This window comes from Lolium rigidum, chromosome 3 (genome assembly GCF_022539505.1).
Source record: "Lolium rigidum isolate FL_2022 chromosome 3, APGP_CSIRO_Lrig_0.1, whole genome shotgun sequence".
NCBI classification, from domain to species: domain Eukaryota; kingdom Viridiplantae; phylum Streptophyta; class Magnoliopsida; order Poales; family Poaceae; genus Lolium; species Lolium rigidum.
The window spans coordinates 29260664-29270426 of NC_061510.1; the positions used below are offsets into that span (position 1 = coordinate 29260664).

The following is a 9763-nucleotide window of genomic DNA, read 5'->3' on the forward strand; positions in this document are numbered from 1 at the left end:
TCACATGTGGGGATCAATTTAAGTCCTGATTATTATGCAAATTCTCAAAGCATTGGGCATGGTGCAAATTAAAATCACCTGATATGCAGTGAGCAAACCATGAGAAGAGAGTGAATTGGAATGTTATGCTAGAAAATTATGTCTTTCCATGCAATGCAAGAAAATTATACAATACCGGAAATACAAGGTAATTACAGTATTATATTCGCGTCACGTGAACTTATCCGTACCTTGAAGATTCACAAATGCCTGCTCTATCGCATTGCCATCCTAAATATCGTCTCGACTACCCTATACAGAGCATGTAGAGCTTGAGCATGGACCCGCAGTCAGAGCGTGCAGAGTTTGACCAGCTCTTCCTATCATTATTTGTCTGGATCTCCACGTTCCAGAATGTTCCACGAGCATAATGAAAAGCAAATGAATTTCACAGTCAACATGCACACACCGAATGAATAAATGTCATCAGCATTAAGCATTTGATACACATGGGGTCGATTTACTAGGTCTGACATATAGGCATATGTAGAAGTCTATGTACTTGGATCTTATGAATGGACATACTAGATTTTTGCGCAAATAACTTTGGAAGATCAAATTTCCGCTAAAGATTAAATTTTTTTATGTGGTTCCTTAGTAATAAGGTGCTGTTAACTAAGGATAATTTGCTAAAGAGAAAGTGGACATGTTGTCAAAAATGTTGCTTCTGTGATGAGAATGAGAACATTGATCATCTGTTTATTTTCTGCCAGTTTGCAAAACTAATTTGGAGGATGGTTTTCTTTTCTTATAACATACCTCCTCCATCCAACATTACTAATATGTTCGGTAATTGGTTGAATGGAGTGCCTAAGAAAGATAAAGAACGTATTCGTATTGGTGTTTCTGCAATTTGTTGGTCGATATGGACTAGTAGAAATGATATTGTGTTTAATAAACAGAAGGGAACCAATTTTTTTGCAGGTTATCCTTCGTGCGGTGCATTGGATACAGGTATGGGCATACCTACTTCCGGAGGACCAGCGGGATATTATGGCTACTGGATGCAACCATCTTGCGACGGTCACTCGGGACTGTTATTTCCAGGCTACTGGATGACGGCATATTAGAAGAATTGAAGATGGATAGTTTTTGTATACTTTTCATCTTTGTTTGGTTGGTTCTTGTCTCGACTTTAGATACGGCATGATTGTAATAAGTACGCACTTTGAACATCTTTTAAATAAATGAAAGGGTCGGGATACAGCTAGATGTGGGAAACTTATGCCGTAGGTTGCCTGTGCACATGGAGGCTGGAACGCACGTACGCCAGTGTTGATGACGGTGTCGAGAAGGTGCCTTGATCGATCAGGCACCTGGGTAGCCGTCATGTAGATGACCACCTAGGAGCGGCCGGCAAGCTTCTCACCTTCGGCAGCAACGGCTTGACGAAGTCTCCCGGGGCAGCAAAGGAATATGCCAACCGATAGCAGGATCACCACTAGCAGAGCCAATGCGGTGGCGATGGCCGCGATGGCTGCGGGGTGCAGATGCTTCCGCGTCCGGGGAGTTGAGGGAGGCGGTGGCGCCGAGTGCTGCTGGCCTTGAATCCACGACTCAGGGCGCATGGCATCGGCACCGGTTGTGAAACAACACGTACTTCTACTCGGATATCTCTGAGATTCTCGTTCATTGATATATATATATAGAAGGTTGCCAGAGGCTTTATCAATCACGATTACAGAGACATAAATGTCGATACAATATCGTATGTATAACACCCTCCCTTAATCACAACCTACTAGATTGAGATTATGCTTAAATTCTTCAAAGCTACAAACATGAAGGGGCTTTGTAAAGTCATCAGCAACTTGATCCTTAGAAGGAACAAATCGAATCTTTAACTGTTTCTTCATCACTCGTTCTCTGACAAAGTGAAAATCTATCTCAATGTGCTTTGCTCTGGCATGAAACACATGGTTTGCTGACAGATACGTAGCTCCCATATTATCACACCACAAACATGGGGGCTGAGACAGTTTTACTCTAAGTTCCTTAAGTAAGGACTGTATCCAAATAATTTCAGCTCTAGCATTAGCTACTGACTTGTACTCTGCCTCTGTACTAGACCTAGAAACTGTAGCTTGCTTCTTTGCACTCTAGGAAATTAAATTATGTTCAAAGAATACTGCAAAACCTCCTGTGGACCTGCGGTCATCTAAACAACCAGCCCAGTCTGCATCAGAGAAAGCACTGACCAATTTGGATGTAGACTTCATGAACATGGTCCCAAGTCCAATGGTGTGCTTAACATACCTCATAATGCGCTTAGGAGCAGTCAAGTGCAAAGTGGTAGGAGCATGCAAATACTGACACACTTTATTAACAGCACTAGTGGTTGGGGCGCCCCATGGGGCGCCTCCTCACAGGTCCTCTGCACTCTAATCCATCAGAATTGGTAGGTATGCTCCCGATGCAAGTGTCTAGTTCACCTAGAACAAAATAGAGGTGATGGACCACAACCAGAACCAGAAAAACAAAACGCATAGTTACTTCCACTCATTAGCCATTCCGATCTCTACAACAAGGTGCTTAGAAATTCCAAACAGGTGAACATCATTATTCTTCAACACCGAATTCAGGTGGAACCCGCTGGCATCGCTTGCACAAGATAATTAAAAAAACCTAAACTGATTACTCCACGAACAAAACTGAATGGACGAAACAGTAAAAGAAAAAACAAGACCGAAACACATGATACTACCAGGTCACTTTGTTATGCAGCCATGGCATCTTCTTCGAGTAGTCATACATCATGGATGTACAAGCACACCATGACTGCAACTTCGCCTATATCTCCGCTTGTATGTATCCCATTAATCCTGCAAATAGAAAAGATAAAGGAGGCCAAAGGTTCATTTTCTCCCTTAGTTGCCTAGAACGAGAAAAATTACAGGCTAATATTGCGAGGATCATGATATTAAGCTTACAATCGGGAAAATGAAAAACTACTTCAGGTGGAAATCAAGAATAAGAATATCCAGAACTATATGATTCAAAATTACTATTGTACAGGAAATCAGTGGCTCAAGGTAATCAATATTTGATTGGGGCAGAAATATATATTTTTCATTCATCTCTATATCATTTTTTGAATTTAACCAAACACCTTGTTGGCATGAACAAGATTGTAGCAAATTATTAATGTGTTCCCTGTTACCAAATCAGGGCAACAAATCTGTTCACCATGGAGGGCCATTTCCTCACTTCTTCCAGCAAGCGATGATCAGGAAAGACACTTGAATCAATCCAAGGACAAAATAGTAATGCTAACAGGGAACCTAACAGCAATGGAGAGGTAAGATTTTTACCTCACATACGCATCGAGTGCCAATCTGCATTTTCTCCACCGTGTTTCTGCTCCCATCATGATTAGATCCATACCAATCATCCCTTTTGTTATTGTGTAATATCAATATCAGCACAGCCCGGTCAAAACCAAAAAATATTAGGACTGCAAGTTAGTATCACAAGAAAGTAAAAAAGTATGACGTATGGTGGGTAAAGCAGGTTCAACTTAATTAAAACAAACCTCCACATCTGATCCTAAACTACGAGAGAGCAAAATCCTAGCTCACATATGTCCCTTACGGAAAGCTTGCGCATCACAGCTGCAACCAACTGACCAATCCAAAACACAAATAGGCTCCGCATGGGCAAACTTAGGAATCTGAGAGCCAAGTGTAAAATTCATCTCACCTCAACTTGCAGTCAGTGGCCCCTCTCCCTGGAGATCGCCCAGATCGACGCACTGCCGCCGGCCTGCTGCGTCCGCCTCCAGGTGGCCGCGTCCCCTCCGCATAGAATCCATGTAGGTCAACTTGTCCTCATGGGTCAGCAGATCTCGCCTAGGCCAACATGGAGATAGGAAGCAATGAGTAAGAGGACGACGACACAATTGATTTTCCCACTTCATATTTCTCACCTTGTGCTTGTAGACGAGGCCGCCCCCCCACGTCGCCATGGTCCAGCACCGCACAAGAAGCACCGCCTCCGCCACCGTCGCCAGGGTCACGTCAGTTGCCCTCGCTCTGGCCGGCAAGCAGCGGAGTTTGACCCTATCTTCTTCCTCCGGCTTGCCCGCACCATGGACGCCGATGCCGTGTGAACGAGTGGTGGAGGACTAACGGAGAGAGAGGGGAAGAGGGAGAGACGCCGGGAGAAGGAGAGAGGCGGCGGCAGCAAGGAGGAATGTGGATAGGGTTCCTATGCCCAGGTCACGATCTCTTTTCCCCTCCCCTGTATCTTTTTCCTCTGCCGCCACGTGGGCCAATTGGTAGAGATGAAACGAGGCCAGAACGACCAACCCTCGCACGGCGGCACTCGGCTATCGTGGATAGCGCGAGAGGGCGCCCCACCCACACGCACTTGCTTATTCTCAATATGCAATGTCAGGTCTAGCGAGAGTAAGATACTACAGATCACCTAGCATGCTTCTGTACTTAGTACTGTCATAGGACCCCCAGTGGTTCTCCCTCATGAGCTGTAATCTTTTCTGAGGACCAAAGAGGTGCAGGTGAGCCTTTACAATCTGTCATACCAACACGTGCAAGAACATCTTGAGCATACTTTGTTTGGCTTAACATCAACTGGTCATTGACTGACTTAACCTCCATGCCTAGGAAGTAGTGTAGATCACCTAAATCCTTCAACGCAAATTCTTTACTCAAATCCTTTAGGAGCGCATTAGTTGCAGCTTGAGAAGAGCTAGCAACTATAATATCATCAACATAGATAAACATGAAGATAGTGACATATGACTTGTGATAAATGAACAAGGATGTATCAGATTTAGAAGCAACAAATCCAAGAGAGATAAGATGAGAACTCAACCGAGAATACCATGCTCGAGGTGCTTGTTTGAGTCCATAGAGTGCTTTATCAAGCTTGCAAACATAATTTGGCGTGTGTTGATTTTCATATCCAGGTGGTTGTCTCATGTAGACATCCTCTTTCAGAACACCATGCAAAAACGTGTTCTTGACATCTAACTATCGCAAACTCCATCCCCTAGAAACAACAACTGACAACATAAGTCGAATAGTAGCAATCTTAACTACTGGACTGAAGGTATCCTCATAATCTATACCATAACGCTGCTTGAATCCTTTAGCTACCAGTCTAGCCTTGTACCTATCAATAGAACCATCTGACTTCCTTTTTTACTTTATAAACCTAGCGACAATCAATAACATTTGTACCATGTTGTGGTGGAACCAGTCTCCAGATTTTATTCATCATAAGAGCATCATATTCAGCATCCATAGCCTCCTTCCAGTTTGTGCTAGCAAGAGCATCATCAAGAGATGTGGGTTCTTCTATAGACGCTGATAAAATCCATCGAACAGTACTGTCCTTGTACACTTTAGGCTTAACAATGCCTTTGGAGGCGCGTGTACTTGGTCGATTTTGGTTTTGAGGCTGAGGTTGGTTTGGAGGCTGCACAGAATTTGGAGGCTGCATAGAATTACACACAGAAGTGTTGGAGGCAGAAGATCCGGATCCAGCTGAAACGCAACATCAGTCTACCCACCCGTGCTGCTAGAACCTGTGCTGGAAGAGACAGAGCTGGGCACAAAAGATCTTGAGGCCGGCGGTGTGGCCTGCTGCGCGGCAGAGGAGCGCGCGGTGCTTGACGCGGGCGCAGAAGATCCGCGCCGGGTGGGAGAGGCCGCGCTGGGCGCCGCACTGGGCGTGGACGCATCACGTGCTGCAGAGCTGACCATAGTGTCGGGGACAGAGGCAGACTGCAGGTCGGTCCCTTCTCTAGCTGACGATCCCGAGGCTAATTCGTTCCTCGATCCCGAGGTAGATCCTGGCAGAGAATCAGCTCCGTGTTCTGTGCTGTTGGACTGTTCTGAACTGTTGTTTTCAGTATATGGTGCACTGAGCAGAATTTTCACCAGATTGCAACGTTCTACGCATAGGAACCTGCGGAGCAACATACACAAGACTAGAAGCAGGATTAGTAGGAATATTAGTCATGTGTGTGTCATCAATAAATGTGTCCTCTTTTTCAGGATTAAGAAGCGTAGGTGGAAGTAAAAGAATTTCTTGTCGAAGAAGAGCACCGACATTAGGATTAAGGGACTGAAAAGGAAACACAACCTCATCAAACACAACATCACGAGAGATGTAGACACACCCAGTAGAAACTTCGAGACACTTTACTCCCTTGTGGCAAGGACTATACCCAAGAAACACACACTGTGTGGAGCGGAAAGCTAGCTTGTGTTTGTTGTATAGGCGGAGATTGGGCCAACATGCGCACCCAAAGACACGTAAAGAGGAGTAATCATGTTTGGTGTTTAGAAGGCGATGCACAGGAGTGTCATTATTGATAGTTCTACTAGGAAGCATGTTGATGAGATATGTGGCAGTGAGGAAGACCTCATCCCAAAATTTGAGAGGCATATGAGCATGTGCAAGAAGGGCAAGTCCTACTTCAACTATTTGGCGATGCTTACGCTCGGCGGAGCCATTTTGTTGATGTGCATGAGAACAAGAGACATGACGAGCAATGTCTTGTATTTGAGAGAAGGCGTTAAGCTTGACATATTCACCACCCCAATCAGACTGAACTGTAAGAATTTTTCGATCAAGTTTTCTCTCAATTAATGTTTGGAAATTGACAAAGGCATTGAACACATCAGACTTCTTTTTCAGCAAATATATCCAAGTGAATTTACTATAATCATCGATAAAGCTTACATAATAGTCATGTCAACCAACAGAAGTAGTAGCAGGACCCCACACATCATAAAAGACTAATTGCATGGGAGCTATTGATAGACTAGTGGACACAGGATAAGGAAGTTGATGACTCTTAGCTCGTTGACATGAATCACATATTGAATCAATGGACTCCCTAACACATGCTAATTTATTTTTGCTAATGATTTGACTAACAATAGTAGACGAAGGATGACCAAGACGACTATACCACTTTGCTTGAGAGGGCTTGGCGGCAACAAACACATGTTTCTAAGACTGGGAAGATGACACCAAGGAGGATATAAGAGGATAAAGGTCACCAACACATCTCCCTCTATGAATTGTTTTCTCCGTGACCTGATCCTTGATCAATAAATAGAAGGGGTGAAATTCTATGAATATCCTATTATCATATGTAAAGCGATGAACGGAGAAAAGATTTTTTGAGGCATTGGGCACACGAAGAATATTACGAAGATGAAAATCTTGAACAAGATGACGAATTATTGAATGACCAACATTAGTAATATCCATACCTTGCCCATTTGGGGTGTTAACCTTGTCATAGCCTTTGTAGTTGTCTCGCATAGTCAGATTGTTGAGCTCACTTGTGATAAGGTGGGTAGCACCGGTATCTCCGTACCAGTTAGTATCAACACCATAGGAGGCTGCATGCAGCTCCTTATCTTCATATGATTCATAGTCTTCATCAAAGGGTCACCAACAGTCCTTTGCGGGATGACCCTCTTTGTTGCAGATCTGGCAAGTGATATCCACCCAAGGGGTAGTACGACGGCGGCCACGGCCACGACCACATCCTCCTCCAGACTGTGTTCTGCCACCACCTATTCCTTGACCATAGGGCCTATCTTCTCGGTGCTCATCACGGCGATATGAGCGCCTGTCATCTCGGCGATCGCCGCGTGGAGCACCACGCCCATTACTGAAGTTTCTGGGGCATTGCTGTTGCTGCCGGTTTACCTGATTAGCAGATGTGTCAAAATCAGAGGCCGGCTGTCCCCGAAGCATAAGCTGACGCTCATCATAGGTGTGTATATGGGAATACAAATCGCTGAGGGATATGGTGGTGGTGACCACACCGAGAGCATCAACCAGGGAGTTGTAATCGGCTCCCAGACCGGCGAGGGTGTAGGAGACTTGCTCATCTTTAGGGATGGGACGCCCAGCTGCAGCAAGTTCATCAGCAATCTCTTGCATCGCGGAGACAAATTCAGAGGTGGTTTTGTCAAGATTCTTTGTGTTGGCGATGGTCACCTGCACATTCGTGATCTTGGACTGGCTCATAGACGCAAACATCGACTCGATTGCCTTCCAGACAGCAGCTGTGTGCTCGAGGCGGAGAACGTGTGTCATGATCTAAGGGGAGAGACCATTGAGAATATAGGACAACACGATTTGATCCCGGGCAAGCCAGGTTGCATAGGCAGGATTGGGAACCATCGTTGATTCCGTCGATTCTTTCTCTTTATCAGCAGGAGCTACGACTAGCGTCTTTGCTGGTGCGGCGTCGGTTCCGTCCAGGAGACCAACGAGTTGGACTCCGCGGATCGCGGGCAGAATTTGCGCCCGCCATATGGGATAGTTGGAGCGCGTCTCCGAGGGCGGAGCACCGAGGTTGAGGGAGGTGCTGCTCGTCGAAGCCATGGGGACGCTGCTCAGATCGCCGCGGTGAAGATGACGAACAGCGGCGTCGAAGATTTGATGTTTCCAGATGCGATCAGGTAGACGTACCAGAGAGGTGGGCTCTCGATACCATGTGAAACAACACATATTTGGTCTACTCGGATATCTCCGAGATTCTCATTCATTGATATATACAGAAGGTTACCAGAGGTTTTACAAGGAAGTCGTGATCAATCACGATTACAAAGACATACCATATACGATACAATATCGTATGTCTAACACCGGCGACCAACAGCGCGGCGACGAGAAGAGCTAGCACAATCGAGGAACCTGCCATGATGGGAGAGGCAAAGCGTGGAGGGCTACCGCTACACCTACACTGCTCCAGGAGTCGAGTGGAGAATCTGTGTTGGTTGCCTTTATCTCCACTAATATAATATAAAAAGGGAGAGAGAGGCATATCCGATCAATCTGGGCCATTCACACACAAGATCTAACGACTCAGAACCATCCAATGTTCAGCAGCTAAACGCCTTGAATCCCGTCTGCTAATCACGTCCTACCGCGTCGCTCTAAGAAAAGGAAAAGCAGTTCCAGACTTCCAGCGCCGAGAAACCGTGAAACGCCGCCGTACATCTCCACTAATATAAATCTCCACTAATATAAAAAGGGAGAGAGAGGCAGATCCAATTAATCTGGGCCATTCACACACAAGATCTAACGACCCAGAACCATCCAATGTTGAGCAGCTAAACGCCTTGAATCCCGTCTGCTAATCACGTCCTACCGCGTCGCTCTAAGAAAAGGAAAAGCAGTTCCAGACTTCCAGCGCCGAGAAACCGTGAAACGCCGCCGTACAACCTCCGAGACCCTCTCCCTGCGGCGTCGTTGCCCAAGAGAATCAGGGAATCGCCGTTGCCTGCTCCGTACAGCATCCATACGGTACTCTCCGTCGGCATTGCCGCGACCCACCACCCCCGCCTCCGTTCGCCTCCAATCTCCATCCTCACGTCGGCCTGCCGCATCCGCACGCGCCTCCACTCAATGCCCTACCCTTCTTCTCCACACGCCCGAATCTCCTCACCGCAGGCACCACCGCCGTCGTACGTTGTCCAGGACGCAATTGCGACCACCGCCAAGGAGGCCTGAAGACTTGAGTACAGATGAAGCCAGTTAACAACACTGAATTCGCAATGGGATAGAACTGAACTCTTATTTTCTACAATTCTGAAAAGCAGCAGCAATGCTTCGGAGGTCAGGTTTAGCATCATTTTTATCTTGATTATACGGGCCAGACTGCTGCTTAGTAAGAGCAGGTCTAACAGACCCTGTAAAAGGGGCAAACCCGTATAATAACCGCCGA

The 9763-nt window shown here is 46.0% G+C and overlaps 1 long non-coding RNA gene across 1 annotated transcript; it reads right to left on the reverse strand.

The window, feature by feature from the left end:
- Positions 1–2510: 2510 nt before the first annotated feature.
- On the reverse strand, positions 2511–4299 carry LOC124701356. The gene is made up of 3 exons (XR_007002003.1): positions 3965–4299; positions 3351–3887; positions 2511–2861 (listed from the first exon to the last, which is right to left on the reverse strand). It is a non-coding gene; the product is annotated as an uncharacterized LOC124701356 (long non-coding RNA).
- Positions 4300–9763: the final 5464 nt, after the last annotated feature.